The 16,982-nt window shown below is 40.5% G+C and overlaps 1 pseudogene; it reads left to right on the forward strand.

The window, feature by feature from the left end:
• Positions 1-924: 924 nt before the first annotated feature.
• LOC116914347 lies at positions 925-16,717 on the forward strand (annotated as a pseudogene).
• The last annotated feature ends 265 nt before the right edge of the window (positions 16,718-16,982 follow it).

Raw genomic sequence — 16,982 nt, forward strand, 5'->3', positions numbered from 1 at the left:
CTGGTTAAACTCCCCCAGTCTCCAGGGGTGAGACAGTATCTGCCAAGAGCCTCAATTTGAGCGATAACAAAAGCTGTGTTGACTCCATAGGTTTTGACTGACTCTGTTAATTGTTTTATTGTCTTAAAGTCAACAGGTTCATGATGTTGCTGCCCATTTGCATCCAGAAAAACTGGAAAACTCAATCCTAACTCTTTCCACACTTCTGGGCAAAAAGAAGTACCTCTTGCAGACTTCACCATTGTTTTCCTTTGAAAGTTATACGATGGTGCAGGAGGTGCTGTTGGGATAATTGTCTTCTTATTTAAGTCCTTGGCTTGTTTCTGCACAGCATAAGTGTTTGGCCTGTCAGAGTGATAAACCTCTTTCTCATAATGAGCTACCTCCTCCTCAAGGTCAGCTAAGTCACTATCACTAAACTCTGAATCACTAGACATTTCCAAGGTCAATTCCTTTAATGAGGGATAAATTTTCTTTGTTCCTTGATCCTGATTACTATTCCCGCCTTTGTCTGTCCTCTCCTTGATCTTTTCTGTCTTTTCTTTTACCTCTTTTCCTCCTTTTCCTTTCTTTCCTTCCTTCAAAACTTTCTCTCCTTCTGACATACTCTCCTGTTGCTCTGTAAGGATTCTCTGACCTGCCCTAACAGCTTCTTCACATCGTTTATCTTCCAAGCAGGCACGGATCATACGCCAAAGTGGCCTTGTCCCTGGTTTAAGCTTGCCCACTGTAGTCTCCTTATCCAGATCTTTTCCTAGCTTCTCCCATGCTCTCAAAGTGAGTGACCCTGACACTATAAACCACGGGGCACAACGATTACACTCATCAAGAAAACACAACAGGATTTTCTTTTCAATTTTAAGCTTACGCTGACCAAGAAGCTCCTGAAGAGCTGACAGGAGCGGGGTGGAGTGTGAGCTTCCCATGCTTTTACGACCTTATTTACGATCGATTTACGAGCAGGGCGAGTTGGCGAGCTGGCGTGTTTATTTACACACGATCTTGTGGCTCATCAGTGGACTCTTCCCAACAAATGCATTCGTGCCCTGGACTGTGGCAATTAACAGTAGCAACACCACAACACAAAAGGAGTATAAGGCAAAAGTGCTAGTCCAACCCACAAAGGATCAAATGGAAAAGACAACATTACCGTGCTCCACAAACCCCTTTTTGCCTCTAAACCAAGGCTATCATTGTCTCTGCTTTTCCAGAGAACTTTATTGTCCTACCAGGGAAGTTTTACAATCCCTTATCCCGGAGCTTTACAGTCCCAATTTCAGGAACTTTACTGTTCCACTTCTAGGAACTCTATTGTCCCAATTCCGGCAACTAACTGCCACCCCTTGGGAACTTACCGACGCCGACCGTCCTGTGGCTGAAAAAGTTCTGGATCCAGACGAGAAAAGATTTTCTCGGGTCCCCGTACGGGCCACCAGTTGTCGCGCCCACCTCAACCGGCAAGGAAGACGCAACACCGTTGGATCCTTCTCAATCAGCCTTTATTGCAGGACACCTCATTGATAGTACGGGGACCCCGAGGAACAAAGGCAGTTGCCTTATATACAAAACAGACTGTGGCTGTAAATTTGTCCACTGGGGATTGGTGGAGTATGAAATAACCTATTTAGCATGAATATCACCCTGGCCTTGTAGATGCTGGGGGCATGCCAACACATGCGCTGTAGGTGTTTACCACAAACGACCACCGGATGTCGGCGCCATCTTTAGCCGCTCCCTACAGACAGTAACTCCATTGTCCTCAAGCTGAAAACAAAGTCAAAGATAGCCCACAATTAGAAGTTATTTTCCCCATAGTAATGTTTCTTGCTTTAGAGCTGTGTCGAGTTCCAATAGCCAGTGATAGACTAGGTGGTTATTCTGAGTGAAAAGGACTAGGTGTGAACCAGGATGAGCTTAAACCGGCATAGAAATTGAGCTTCTATTTTTGTATGTAGCAATCAGTGGCACTTAAATACAACTGTCCAATGTATCGCCTCTTAAAAACCGTGTGCGTTGGGTCAGTACTTTACTTGCAGAGATAACAGCTCTGACTAAGAGAGACTTGGAAATCTCTAAGGAGGGCCTGGGGAAGTACTGAGTTTAAAGGGCACAGGCAGAATCAAGCTTTTAAGGCACAACTTAGATATCTTCAAATAGCAGCAATATCGGGTCACCATTCCTTTCAAGAGCTGCAGTAGGCTCAGAGACCTGTATCCTTCTCCTGAGGGACTAGGCACAAGTGTGAATTCTCTGAGCTACATCATAGGTCGGTAGTATTGAGAGGGTACTTGTGCTCAAGGAGTATGCAGAATCTACCTTAGCTGCTCAGGGAGAGGAGAACCGAGTATTAGTACCCCAGCAGCTGGGTTGGGGATTTAGCTCAGTGGTAGAGCACTTGCCTAGGAAGCATAAGGCCCTGGGTTCGGTCCCCAGCTCCGGAAAAAAAGAACCAAAAAAAAAAAAAAAAAAGAGGTTGGGGATTTAGCTCAGTGGTAGAGCGCTTGCCTAGGAAGCGCCAAGGCCCTGGGTTCAGTCCCAGCTCCGGAAAAAAAAAAGAAAAAAAAAAAAAAAATAGTACCCCAGCAGCTGCTACAAATTACTGGGTGGCTGAAATAATCCTATTAAAGGGGTCGGCACAGACATAGAGCTAGGCAACATTTCCTAGAAGCGAACACTGAATAAGTGCTACATCTGAGCCTGGACTGATGTTCTGAAAGTTAAAAAGCACTAAAAAGCAGAGGAAAAACTGTTAAATGGACCCAACAGAGGGAGGAGATGAGTTAAGAAGTTTAATGGCTTGGAAATAAGGCACAAAGAATACTAGAGAAGCAGGAAGTAGAAAGACAGATCTTTGTCCTGCTCTCCCTCCAGTTCAAATGGAGTAATTTGGCCACAAACACTGAGATGGCCTCAGGATGTCACAAACATAGGATGACCATAATGGATTTCCTTACAGCCTCGGAAACATGATTAAAGACCTGGCATTTGCTATTATGGAGTCAGAACTAAAAAACATGTGGGGAACTTACTGTAGGCTTCAGAGGAGAGAAAATAATTGGAGAACTATAGCAACATGTAAAGAACAACAACAAAGTCATGGCTGCTGGGGAATTGAGGAAATTAAAAGAGAACAGTATCATTTCTGATCATGACATCATATTACTTGAAAACTTTAGCAGTGAGGATGAAAAACATCCCTAATTTCTGGACACAGGAGTCTTATCCTACATGGAAGACCATTATTTTAACAGGTGGATCAAGAAGAGTTTTACCCCCCAAATTGTGTCTCTCAGTTGCTGCACCTGAATTTAGGATCAAGGACAGGCAAAGCACAGCTAACTTGGGTCTGTTTTTGATGATTAATAATACTGAGTATTCTAATCACATGGTCAGAAGTTTCTGGGTAAGAGCAGCTGGTTTATGGTATTGTTTCCAAGTAGAGTTGACAATTAAGAGTCAACTTTGCATAATAGGAATGAGGCATTTCTCATAGGAGTCAAGATGAAGCCAGAACAAATATTTTGCTTGCAGGAACTGAGTTAGGTTTCAAAATGTGTCTATCCAAGCTTTCCCCCACACAATTCTTTATTCGGGAACAGGGCTACACTCTTCTGGTCTTAATTTGTTTTGAAGGTCTCAGCATGCTCCTCAGGCAAACCTTGAACTTGTATTCTTCTGTTTCAGTCTTGAGACTAGCTGCTATTACAGGCCATCAGACTTGGCTCTCTTTTTCTGATCTATCCTTCCATTCATCACCACTGGGAACATGGTCTTGAATCTGAGTAGAGAGAACACTTTAGTAGGCATGCCTGTCTCAACTTCCATTATTCTTATTTTCTCTAATCCATCATCTGGTTTACCAGCAAACTGCAGATCTTTCGTGCTGGAAGGCAGAAGGTAGAGTAGGAGGAAGTCCTGCCTTTGCTTTCAATTGAAGAAGGCCAAATAGTTTACCATTAATTGTCAGTTCTTTGAGAGAGCAATCCCATTGAATGTTAGGCAAATGCAAAGAGAAAAAGGAAATCAGGCACTCACTGCAATATGCCCAGACAAGGACAGGGGCTTACAAAGCTCTGAACACAATGGAAAGCCTTATATTCAGAAGATTATATCCAGACATGAGCCAGTGTGAAGTTTCGAATGGAGATAAAGACTGGTGGGAGTCTGTATGTCTTTTATTTTAGTTTAAAGTCTTTCAGAATGGAGACACCTGTGAATCCATGAAACTAAAACAAAATTGAAGCCACACATGTACCAGTCTGGAGTCACTCTTGCACAAGGCTAAAGATTATCCGGCTATACTGACACGCAAAAAGTCATTGTTTCTGAGAATTCCGTAAATTGATTTATTGCAAAAAATAGTTTGCACATTTGAATAAATAGCTCTCCTACCATATTAAATAAATCCTTCCAATGGGCATCTCACTTCAGAAACAAAGAAGTTGCTTATAAATACTAGCCTTAGGAGCCAAATAGGGTGCTTCACATTTCTAATGCTAGCACTTTCAAAAGGACATGGGAATTGATGTGACTGAGGCCAATTTGGATTACGCAGTGAGTCCAGGCCACCCTGGACTACACAAGGAGTTTTAGGCTATTCTTGGCTGCATAGTGAGATCTTATCTTTACACAAATTGTTTTAAAGACTCTATTCAGTCATCAGGTCATAGATGCCCAGCAATCTTTCTGTCCTGGGAAATATCCCATCCAAAGACATGTTACTAACTTGGAATATATGTGTCAATCTACTTGACCTCAGGTTTTAACATTCTTAGGACATCTTCCCTGATCTCTTTAGTAGGCACAATAAAGCAATGATTGTTAATCTTGATCAAGGGACAACTTGATTAGCTGAGAAACACCTAAACAATGATTAAATCGCCCCCTGTTGAAGTTGTTTCCAGTTACAAATAACTAAGGCCTGAATGGGGGTGTTACAATGTGATAAACCAGGGCCCACAGGGAATAAATGGCGGAGAGGAAAAATCCAGGCATTCTCTCCCTCTTTCTTTTGCTCTTTCTTTCTCTCTTCTTGTTCTGTGGCCTCTGTGATGTGAGCTGTCCCAATGTGCACTCTCTACCAAAATGAAGGGAAACCTATGAAACAATGAGTTAAATAAATCATTCCTCCATATGTGCCAGAAAATCTGTCACAGAAGCGAGAGCTGATGTTGAAACACTGATGACTTAGCAGTTGCATCGACATTGATAGCAGCAGGCCAAATAAATGAGGCTTGGCTTCAATAGATTTCCCAGTATTATTAGAGGAATGCAGAGGGGACTCTCTCCTGACTCATATACTGCCTGATGATATTATTATCATTTCTCTTTTACATTCACATAGGCCTCCTTTCCCTCTCAGAACTGACAAACGAATGACAAAGCAAAATACCCACTTACCATGGAAGGGCACTTTACATTTTGTCCAATAATAGAAATGGGGATAACGCTTGAGTCAACTTTTCAAACCTTAAACATGAGTCACGTTCATTGCTGCCCTATTTCACAATAGCCAGGAAACAGAAACAACATAAATGTCCTTCAGCCAATGAATTGATAATGAAAATGCGGTACATGCACACTGCAGAATACTATTTAGCTGTAAAAATAAATGAAATCATGAATTTTTCAGGTAAATGGATGGAGCTAGGAAAATATCATATTGAGTGAGGTAGCATTGAACGTTATCTCTCATTAGAGGCTCCTAGTTTCAAATTGTCAGATGTGAGTGCATATCCTGGAGTAACTGTAGAAACCAGGAAAGTTAAAAAGGCAACATTGACGGGGGGGGGGGGGGTGGGTGGAGGTGGGATGAGAGAGCAGGGTATAAGTAATCTGATAAGGGGAATGGGAAAGAGGAGGTTATAAAGAGAGAGGGGGAGCAAGATAAATACAGAAGGAGGAAATAACAGCAAAAATGCCAAAAACATCAAAATTTCTGCATTACATGTAAATCTTTGTTTACATATACACATACACAGATACATATGCAGTATTCTCACCTGGGCAGACAATGCTCCCCCCAAGAGCTAAAGAGCCGCTAACAAAACTCTTGCAACAGGCATGCAAAGTTCTCTTTTGAGTCGTTGTTCACGGTTTTGATTTTGAAATAGACCATTGATCTGGATTGCCCCTTACAATGAAGGGCTACTCTCTACTGCTGAAAACACATACTTCGTACACCAAGTCCAGAGGTCCCTGAGATGGAACTTACCAGAATGTCTCCTCCCTTAGCACTACCTTTTACTTAAAGGTAGCATGCAAGAGGAGGAAAGCAACCAATAGTTCTACTTATCCATGACAATCATGAACCATGTCAATGACTAGTATGGCATGGTGGCCTTAAGTGTGCAGTAACTGCATTTATAGCTTGGCAGTCACCAAAAGATTCTTAGTCGGAAAGTAAGATATTCTCAAGAGAAGAGATACCATACCTGTTACCTGAAACCTGGGAACTATTCAGGGTTTTTTTTTTTTCCTTAAATCATGGGTCTTGAAGAAGAATCTAAAACCACCACTCTACTAAGCATAGCAAACATAATGTCTAACCACGTTCTGAATATTTGTCCTTAACTCAAAGATAACTGGAGAAACTTCCCTTTAAAACCAATCAGAATTCAGAGTCGTGTGGCCTGGTCCAAATGGACATAGTTACAAAACAACCACACACCTAAGGTTCAGGGAACACTACAGAGGAAGAGGTATTAAGATTGTGTGATCCAGAAGAGCAGGGAGTTTTCTGTGAGACTGTCTCCTAGTAATGTCAGAAGCTAAACCCATGAGGTCTCCCCAACATGAGTACCTAAGCAGGACCTGAACAAGGACAACAATCACACACATGCCAGAGTGGATCAAGGAAAGATCATGACGTTTCACCATTACACAAACAACTACAGTCAATTAAGGATGTTGAGAGTGAAGAAATAGTTGGGAAGAGCGTCACAATTCATTATCCAACATTAAATGTTAGTCCTGATAGTGTAAATACAACTACCTTATTTAAACTGAGCTAGTTATATTTAGAGACTTGGTGATGGTCCTGTTTTAGTTTTCTTGGTTTCTGCAGTTACTCCAGGATATGTATGTATGTATGTATGTATGTATGTATATATATATATATATGTGTATGTGTATGTATGTATATATGTATGTGTATGTATATATGTAGTATATGTATATGTGTATTGTTGGTGTTGTATATGTGTATATGTATATGAATATGTACATGATGTATATGTGTGCATGTATGTGAATATGGATATGATGTATATGTACGTGTGTGTGTGTGTGTGTGTGTGTGTGTGTGTGTGTGTGTGTGTGTGTAAGAGCAATTAATTTAAAATTGGCCACAAATTTGAAAGAGAACAAGCATGGGTATATGGGAGGGTTTTGTGGTAAGAGAAGGGATGAAGGATGTAATTATATCATAATCTTAAAAATAAAAAAAGATATATTTATAAACAGTTGGGGATAAAATAGCAAAATAAGTTGAGAGAGATGCAGGTTGATACAGGAAGAAAGGTCTTGTCTTTCCTGGAAATGAACAGACATTTTCAGGAGTAACTTGTTTTGTGCTTTCCTTGATCTTGGGCTTTCTCATGTCTGTTTCCCAATGTCCTGGGCAGGGAAGGGGCCGTTGTCAACATGCGGATGAATTACAGCAAAACTAGAGACTGATTGGAAGTCACGATGATCAGTTGGCTTTGCCTTAGCTAAGCTCCAGTAAATTCTTGCCTACAGCTGTTCCATCATCGATATAAGCAAGATCAGGGTGAGATGACATTTAGCTGAGTCACACAGGCAGCATTCATACTAACCAGATTTTTAGAAGGTCGGTTTCCAAAACCGAGGCTCACCAAGATAGGCAGGATGGATGAAGATCAATTTAAATGAATGGTTAATGAGTAGGCAAGGCATGATGTGCACATTCTTAACAGCTGTCTTTATGAAGAAGTCTGTCTTATGCCAGAGACTGCCTATTCTCTGGGTTATTTTCAGAGTAGCTCAATAAAGTATCAGTTAAGTAATATGGAGATTTTACCAAATAAAAATCTCTCACTTGTGTCAGGGGAAAAATAACATCTGTAATCTTAAGTATTTAGCCATAGTTATTAAACATGCAGCGGTCTTAAGTGTATCCTTTTACTAGCTGGATTGTCAGAGGGACTATTGGTGGGACCCTGGGTTAGAGAGCATGATGCTTTCTAAGCCTGACATGGAGACTCAAAGCCCAGTCAGGTCTGGTTTGAAGAACCGAAGGCTAAGCAATGCGATAACAAACAGCTTGTTTTGACATGAGGTTTGCAAGTGCACGACCACCACTGACATTTCAATGGCATTTTCAGGCGCTCGGCAAATATCCTATAAATGTGCTGGACACAAAACCTGACCTTCCACTCAAAATTCAACCGCTTAGGGGATTTATTTGGGGCTTTATATTTCCTTTCACTTGTGCTGTCCATGTTTGATTGTTTATATATAGCCCTTCTACTTCCACTGATACTGTTTGAGTCTGCTTACAAGTTAAATAAATAGATTGATAGATTGATCGATAGATCCATAGATAGATAGATAGATAGATAGATAGATAGATAGATAGATAGATAGATAGATAGATAGATAGACAGATAGATGGATGGATAGATAGACAGATAAATAGACAGACAGATACATAGATAGATAAAGTAGAGTATAATGTGGTTAGACTGTTCGTCCTTCTAGGAGTAAATTGGGACTCAAGCACTTCTCAGAATTATAACAGCCATGGAAAATAGTGTTCCTCAATTCCCTTCCCTTGCATTGGACTTCATACTGGAAAATCACATTAGGGAGGATTTCAATCAGAAATTAAACCAGAAAATAAGGATTATTTCTTTAGATAAAAAAATAGTAAAATTTATAATACAAGGTTACATACAGGTACCTACATGATAGCTGAGAAAAAATAGGACAGTGTAACTCAAATAGGAAATTAGGAAAATTAAAACACTGGACAATGCTCATTTGAAAATTGACACGCTTGGAGATGAGGAGTTAAGTTTTGCCTCTGAGCAGATAAGGATGTTGGTTATTTTCTATTGAAATGTACCCTAATATAATCATTGAGAAATCGAAGTCTATAAAGAAACTGCTCTCTATTCTTTTGGAAGCTCAGCAGTATCAATCTGTCTTGAGTTGACAGTCCAGCTGGAGTCTGAACTCTGGTGAGCAATCGGGCCAGTTAACACATCTGGGGTACCACTTAGTGATGTCCCCATGCCCACTGCACTGTGGAGTCTGCAACTTGTCTAACTTCCTGTTGCCTCACAGGCGATAAATCTTTCTCTGACAGTTGTTTTTGTGATGTGTTCTCCTTTTCTTTACCTTTTTTCTGTATTCTTTTCTGGGAGTACAGAATTTAATAGTCTTATTTAATTTGAGAGTCCATGCATCTTCAAACATGTCACTTCCCCCATTTTCTCTCTGCATCTCTAAACCTTAATAATGCATACACTTTACCATCTCCTGCCATCTTTTAGGTAGGCTAATCACTCTACCATTTTCATTCATTTTCTCCTCTAGGCTGAAGTTCTTGGTAATTTCAATTATTTTTTTTTCTTATCAAATTCCTTTTAATAACTCCATGTCAAATCTCTTACTTCATTAATGGATTTATGATGTTTAATCATTGTACTTTCTGTCATTAGTTTTACTCATTCATATTTAAGGACTCCCTACCTAATTTTCATGCTTTTTCCTCTTTCACTGTGGTTTGATTTGATTGGCTTCATAATCTGCATAAATATGGTTGCTTTTATGTGGGTTTTTCATACCTCATGGTTTTAGTGTGCCAAGCCACACAGGGTAGGGTATTTGCTCAGAAGTTTTCATAGCTATATTTTCAATGAAGCTCTCTCTCCTCCTGCTTTTTCTGTGAGAAATGAGTGCACAGTGGGCTTTAGAAACTTCCAAATGGAATTTTCTGGTTTGATCCTTAAGTACAGAGACTTGGAGAAATTGCTCAAGATTCGGGTGACATGTTAATTCATTATAAGTCTTACATAGTCAGATGAGAGTGAAAATGTTTTATTATACACTTGTATTCACTCTAAGCCTTTATGGTTTGTGTGACTCTGATTCTGTGTGTATATGTCTTTCTGTCTCTGTCTCTCTGTCTCTGTCTCTGTCTCTGTCTCTCTCTCTCTCTCTCTCTCTCTCTCTCTCTCTCTCTGTCCTTCTCTTCCATAGGTGAGTGGGGATATTACATACTGTAATTTTGAAGGAAAGTAATAATTCTCTTGGCATAATATCCCACCTATAACCTGGGACATATGAATGCATGTTCATTTCCTTTCCCATGGTATTTATCAATCACATGATATGACTTCAAGGCTAATGTTTATCCATGATGAAAATTGTGAGCTATCCCTAGAGGGTTTTCCAGTGTTATAGGGAGGGCTTGGGTGTTTGGGTATGATGGACATATGGTATCTTTTGGAAAGTTGCAAATAGTGAGGTATGTGCTTCTCCTGGTAGCTATCTGAAATTAACAAATCAAGTTATCTATGCTACCGAGGTTCTCTGCACAACAACAATGTTGAAAGGTAAAGCTTATAATAAAAATATATTTATATCAAAGAGGAAACTGTTATTGCTGTATTAGGTAATTACTGAGTGTCAAGGCATTACTGGAGAGTTGGAAACTAAGATGAGAAGCAGACCTGAGGTGGCAGTCTGCCCTATGTTGACAGAGAAAACTCTTGCCTATCTCCTGATGAATTAGAAGTCAATACAAATATCTGGTAAGGAACAACGCTTAGCTCAGAGCAGCTATAGCATAGGAAGCTTCTCCATGTCACATGGAACTAAACTATAGATCCCATCAATCAATGACTAAGAGCTTGTCAGAAATGGATAAGTTCAGCCCAATCTTTGGGCTGCTGATCAGAATCTGATTCACTAATCAGATACAAAAATCCCAGATTGCATCCGAAGTTCCAGTACATACTTGGGATCAGAGCGAATGGTGGTTGAATAGTCAATCATTTATAATCCACACAAACCTGGGGAACTTCCTAGAACACTCCAACTTTCTCTTTTTTCCATTTGAAGGTAAAAATTGGTTATACCTACTTTGCATGTTTGAGTTAATATTAAATGATCTCTGCAAAGCAGTTGGGAATTTCTCCACCCCAGGAAGTGACTGAAAATATTAGTTATTGTTGTAGGTTATCCAGAGAAAGACTGCCCACAGAAGGGCTTAAACCAATAGAAAGTCTTTATTAGCTAGCTGGTAACTACACTGTGTCTTCAGGATCCTTGTGTAAACCAGAGCCTTCTTAGGGTAACTTTTTAAACACCAAAGCCATTCTCTAGGTTGACATACTCTAGTTAACAAGAACAATTACTCAGAAACAGAACTACAGACGCCAAAAGACAAGGTTACCACATTAAAACACTTTCCCAGAACTATAGACTTTGATGAATCACATCTTTGTTTTCATTTTGGCAGGTGGTGCCATTTACATGCTGACTTTTATGGCCCAAATGGTACTTCTATCATGTCAGTTGTGCTAAAGTCTGGGGTCCTTTAAGGTCTGCAGGCCTGTTGGGGTTACACTTTGTAAAGAAAGATAATCTGATTATATTAAACATTTAAGTCCAGACAAATAAAGTCCTATCATAAAGGACAGTAGCTGCTATAATAAAATAGTTTATTAGAAACCATAACTTCCATAGTTTAATTATCCATTGTCATTTAACACAGATGTAGCGACCATAGACAAAGCTTGCTATTTCAGTATGTAGGAAAACATGTGTGAATTTTAAAATCTTAAGGTGTATGTGAGATAAAGAGCAGAAAGTTTCTAGAGAAGGAAGGAAAATTTTTTTTTCATTCTCTGATTAGGAAATGAAAGAGTCTCAGGACCACACAGAATAAGACAGAGCCAATATATTAGTTCTAGTAGTGAGGCTTAATAGACATGGCAGACACTGGTAGAATAACAAATCCTGGATGCCATTGGAACCCACATGTTCGTTCTGCAGGTTTGACATTTGAGTTTGTTGAAATAAACTAACAGAAAACAGGTTAACAGTGATATGGTCAACAAATTTATTTGATGTTAGTTTTATGTTGATGGAGGAGTCTTTAGATTAGAGAATCAAATATCCAGGTGAGGTAGCTATAATGCTATATGCCTATTGTCTAGCACTTGGGAGTGAGACACTGGATTGTTACGGGTGAGGACAATGTGGCTGTGTTGGTTTGTATATGCTCTCCCCAGGGAGTGGCACTATAAGAGGGTATGGCCCCATTGGAATAGGTATGGTTCTGTTGGAGTAGGTGTATCACTGTGGGGGTGGGCTTTAAGACATTCATCCTAGCAGCCTTGGAAGCCAGTATATTGCTAGCAGCCTTCAGATGAAGATGTAGAACTCTCAGCTCCTTCTGCACCATGCTTGCCTGGATGCTGCCATGTTCCCACCTTTATAATAATGGACTGAACCTCTGAACCTGTAAGCCAGTCCCAATTAAATGTTGTCCTTTATAAGACTTGCCCTGGTCACGGTGTCTGTTTACAGCAATAAAACCCTAACTAAGACAGTGGCCAACATACTGAGACCCTGCTTTAGAAATAAAAATAAAAACAAAAATAGATAAAATACATAGAGAAGAACCATTTGATTTTATGATTTTATTAAAAAACAAAAAAACAAGGCAGGCATGCTATGGGCTCAGAACATGTTAGCTAGAATGAATAGGAGACCCAACCAAGATTGACCTGGTTCTTCTTGACTCTCAGTTGTAGAATTTCATTCTTCTACGCATAAGCAGGAGTCTATGGAATTAGGGTCTTATGACCTCCAGTCAGACAAGGGAGGTGAAAACTTCTTCATGATCTACACCTCACACAGCACGTCACGTGGAAGTCAGAAGCATTTTCTTTTTCTTTCTTTCTCTCTTTCTTTTTATTTATTTTATTTTTATTTTTTGACTGGATCCAGGGTGCAGAGGTTCTAGGTCTTATGACTATTTGTGAGCAGAAACACTCCTTTTTTTCCTGGCTTGCTTTGGAGGAAAAGGAAGACTGAGAGAAGAGAGGGCAAGAACAGGGCAGAGAGAGAGACTCGGCTTCTGAATCATCAAGTGAGAGTGAGCATGTCTTTGTGAGACTTTGAAACCCAGTGTCTCAGCCTCAGGAGGAGTTCTGCCTGTGTGCATGGGTTGATGAATCGACTTAAAGGGCCAGCATATGTGCAGCAGCCCTTACAGACAGTCCTAAAACCTATTAGCATCACCCCACAGAGTGTTTTCTGCCTAACCTGCAACAGTCTTTTAAAAAACATCTGGGAACTCGTAACTGGAGAGTGTCAATATGATTAGTCAGCGGTTAAAACTTACACATCTTTTTATATAAAGGGAACTTTCAGAATTTAGCATTAAACCTTTGATGTATTTACATGGTTTCAAAAGTTTTTAATGTGTACTTAATTAGAAGAAAAATAAGGCTGTATATGTATGGGACAGCCACCAAACTAGATAAGATGGATGAAGCAAAGAAGTACAGGCTGACAGGAACCAGATGTAGATCTCTCCAGAGAGACAAAGCTAGAATACAACAAATACATAGGCGAATGCCATCATTAAACCACTGAACTGAGAACGGGACCCCTGTTGAAGGAATCTTAGAAAGGACTAAAAGAGTTTAAAGGGGCTTGAGACCCCATATGAACAATAATGCCAACCAACCAGAGCTTCCAGGGACTAAGCCACTACCCAAAGACTATACATGGACTGACCTAGGCTCCGACCTCATAAGTAGCAATGAATAGCCTAGTAAGAGCACCAGTGGAAGGGGAAGCCCTTGGTCCCGCCAAGACTGAATCCCTAGTGAACATGATTGTTGGGGGGAGGGCGGTAATGGGGGGAGGATGGTGAGGGGAACACCCATGAAGAAGGGGAGGGAGAGGGGTTAGGGGGATGTTGGCCTGTAAACCAGGAAGGGGAACAACAATCGAAATGTAAATAAGAAATACTCAAGTTAATAAAGATGAAAAAAAAAAAAAAAGAAGCAAAATAAGGTAAAGTATCCGTATTAAGTGGAACAAGGGCATTTGTATCACTTTGTATTGTATTATATTATATTAATGATTCATTGTATAAACATGTCAGAAGTCTATTTTTCTTTCATTCAATGAAGCTTAGACATAGCCCAAGAGTTTCATTGTACATGTGGTAATGTCAGTCTCCACTCCTGTCTATTCCTGCTTCATAATATGGAAAGTTACCTTCTAGTCCATTGTTATCGCTAGGGCTCTAACCCTTGTACATCACCAGGCTTGGACCCCACCTCTTGAGACCCCTTGCTGTCCAGTGAAGTTAGTTTAAAAATGTTACCATCATCCCTTCATCATAGAGCAGTGGTTCTCAACCTTCTTGATGCTGCAACCCTTTAATACAGTTTTTTATGTCATGGTGAACCCCCCAAGCAGAAAATTATTTCATTGCTACTTCATAATGCAAATGTGCTACTGTTATGAATCATAATGGAAATAACTGATACAGACCCCTTCACCCGAGGGGTCCCGACCCACAGGTTGAGAACTGCTGCCATAGCGGTTCCTAAATGAACACCTCGAAGTCTTTGTTTAGATGCATCTTCACGAGAGATTGGAAAAAATTAATAAGAAATTTAAAAAACGAAACTGAAAGGAGAAGATGAAGTTGTACATATTAGTTATTTTTCTATTATTGTGATAAAACGCCATGACCAAGGCAACTTATAGAAAGAAGGAATTATTTGGACTTCAACTTCCAGGGAGATAATTTGTTCTTCACAGTGGGGAAACAAGCCAGCAAGCTAAGCGGGCCTGGGACAAGTGAAAGAAGCTAGGGCATCCTCGAGAATGTAAAGCTACCAGCACACGGATGACGCTGTCCAGCTGGGCTGCCAGCTGGGGACCGACCCTCTCTTGCTTGAACCACATTAGGAGTAGCTTTTGTGTTTGCTTTTTTAGGAGTGGGAAAGTCCTTAGACGTTTTAACTTTCAGAAGTTGGAATCACACCCAAGGTGGTGGCTGTGGTGGTGGCAGTGGTGGAAAATTGCCCTGATGTCATGCTTTCTTTTATTCCAGTGTGGATCCTGAGGTCACAATTTAATAGCGTTAATCTTAACAGTTGTAGCCTCTCTTTCACCATAAGCATTAACTATAACACAAAGATTACCAATGTCTTCTTTTTCTCTCAGAACTATGCATTTTGTATTTCTTTTAACCCTATTTGCTAGTTTTCATTAGAGAGCTGGAGAAGAGTGATTACTAATGACAACATGGCAGAGTCGATATGAAGCTGTCTTGGAATGTATTCCGCAAAAGAAATTAATCGACCACTTTAAAATTTAGCCTCGTGCAATTTTTAGAACAAAAGTAGAAAGCAGCTACATTTGTTGCCAAAACATAGCAAGAATGGCCCCTAGCCCAAACTGCTAAAACTATTTCCTCTCAAATCTCTTGAGCTGTACCTCTTTGCATTTTCGTCCAGGTATTTACTAAGATGTTCCATTAAGCATTGCTTACAGCATTCCACGTTTTCAGTCTAAACCCTCAAAATCCTCCACACTACTCAAGCGACATAGAAAAGGTAAGTTTTATTTGACCTCAGGTATGCGTCCACCGAAATAGGGAAAGATGCCCGCAAGTGTAAAGTCTGGTAGCAGAAGCAGGGACCTGAGGGCTCGGATCGTGAACCAAAACAGGAAGTAGAGAGTATGATCTAGAAGTGGAGTGAGTCTTAAAACTCTAAAAACTAATCTTCCAGTACCAAACTTCCTCCAGCAAAGTCACACTTCCTCTGCTTCCCGCAAAGAACATCAACAACTGGGTACTCAAATGCCCAAGACAATGGAGAAGAGTTCATCCAAACTACCTTGATATGTGTAGGAAGAGATTTAGTCCCCTTTATACATCCTTTCCAAATATCCCTCAATGTTTGTCCCATCTGTTATTATCTACCACCCAAGTATATTCTAGGTGATTGCAGTTCAGTATGTGATTGCAGTGCAAATAAAATTGTAGTTCTTTTTGCTAAACGATTTAGGGATGCCTTCTGGTTCTCGCGAGAGCTGTTCCTCTTTCTAAGCCCGCACTCCTCGGTAAGGGACGAAGCCATGTTCGGCTTCGGCGACTAAGATTATGAAGCCCAGAGGCGAAAGCGGGCGTGTTCAAGTCTGGCTTCTCAGGTGCTGCTGAGAGAGCTCAGATCTCAAGCCCAGCTGCAGGAACTCAAATCCCTCGGCAAAGGAATCGAAATTGGTGGTGGCTGGAAAGTTATAATTTTTGTACCATTTCCTCAACTGAAATGTTTCTAGAAAATCCAAGTCCGGCGAGTTCATGCACTGGAGAAAAAGCGCAGTGGGAAACATGTAGCCTTCAGTGCTCAGAAGAGGATTCTGCCCAAGCCAACCCGAAAAGCCGAACAAAAAAATAAGCAAAAGCACCCCAGAAGCCGCACCCTGACAGCAGTTCATGTCACCATCCTTGGGGACTTGGTCTTCCCAAGTGCACTTGTGGCTAAGAGGATCCGCGTGAAACTAGATGACAGCCAGTACATAAAAGTTCGTTTAGATAACGCAACAGCAGAACAACGTGAAGTACAAGGTCGAAACTTTCTCTGGTGTGTACAAGAAGCTCACAGGCAAGGATGTCAACTGTGAATTCCCAGAGGTTCAGTTGTAAAGAAAATGACTGAATAAAGTGTCATTCATTGTAAAAAAAAAAAAAAAGGGGGGGGGATACATTTTGCTAGAGCAAGCAACTAGCGACTTCTATCATGGCATCAAACTGAAGACTCTTTTCCGTCTTTCTCTATATCTTTGTTTTCCATCCGTTTTCTTCAGTCATTCAAAACCAATAAGCTTTATTTGCACAAAAAGTCAATAACACAAACAAACACACGCATGTATGCATGCATGCATGCGCGTGTGCGCGCACGCGCACACAC

Source organism: Rattus rattus, chromosome 13 (assembly GCF_011064425.1).
Source record: "Rattus rattus isolate New Zealand chromosome 13, Rrattus_CSIRO_v1, whole genome shotgun sequence".
Taxonomy (NCBI): domain Eukaryota; kingdom Metazoa; phylum Chordata; class Mammalia; order Rodentia; family Muridae; genus Rattus; species Rattus rattus.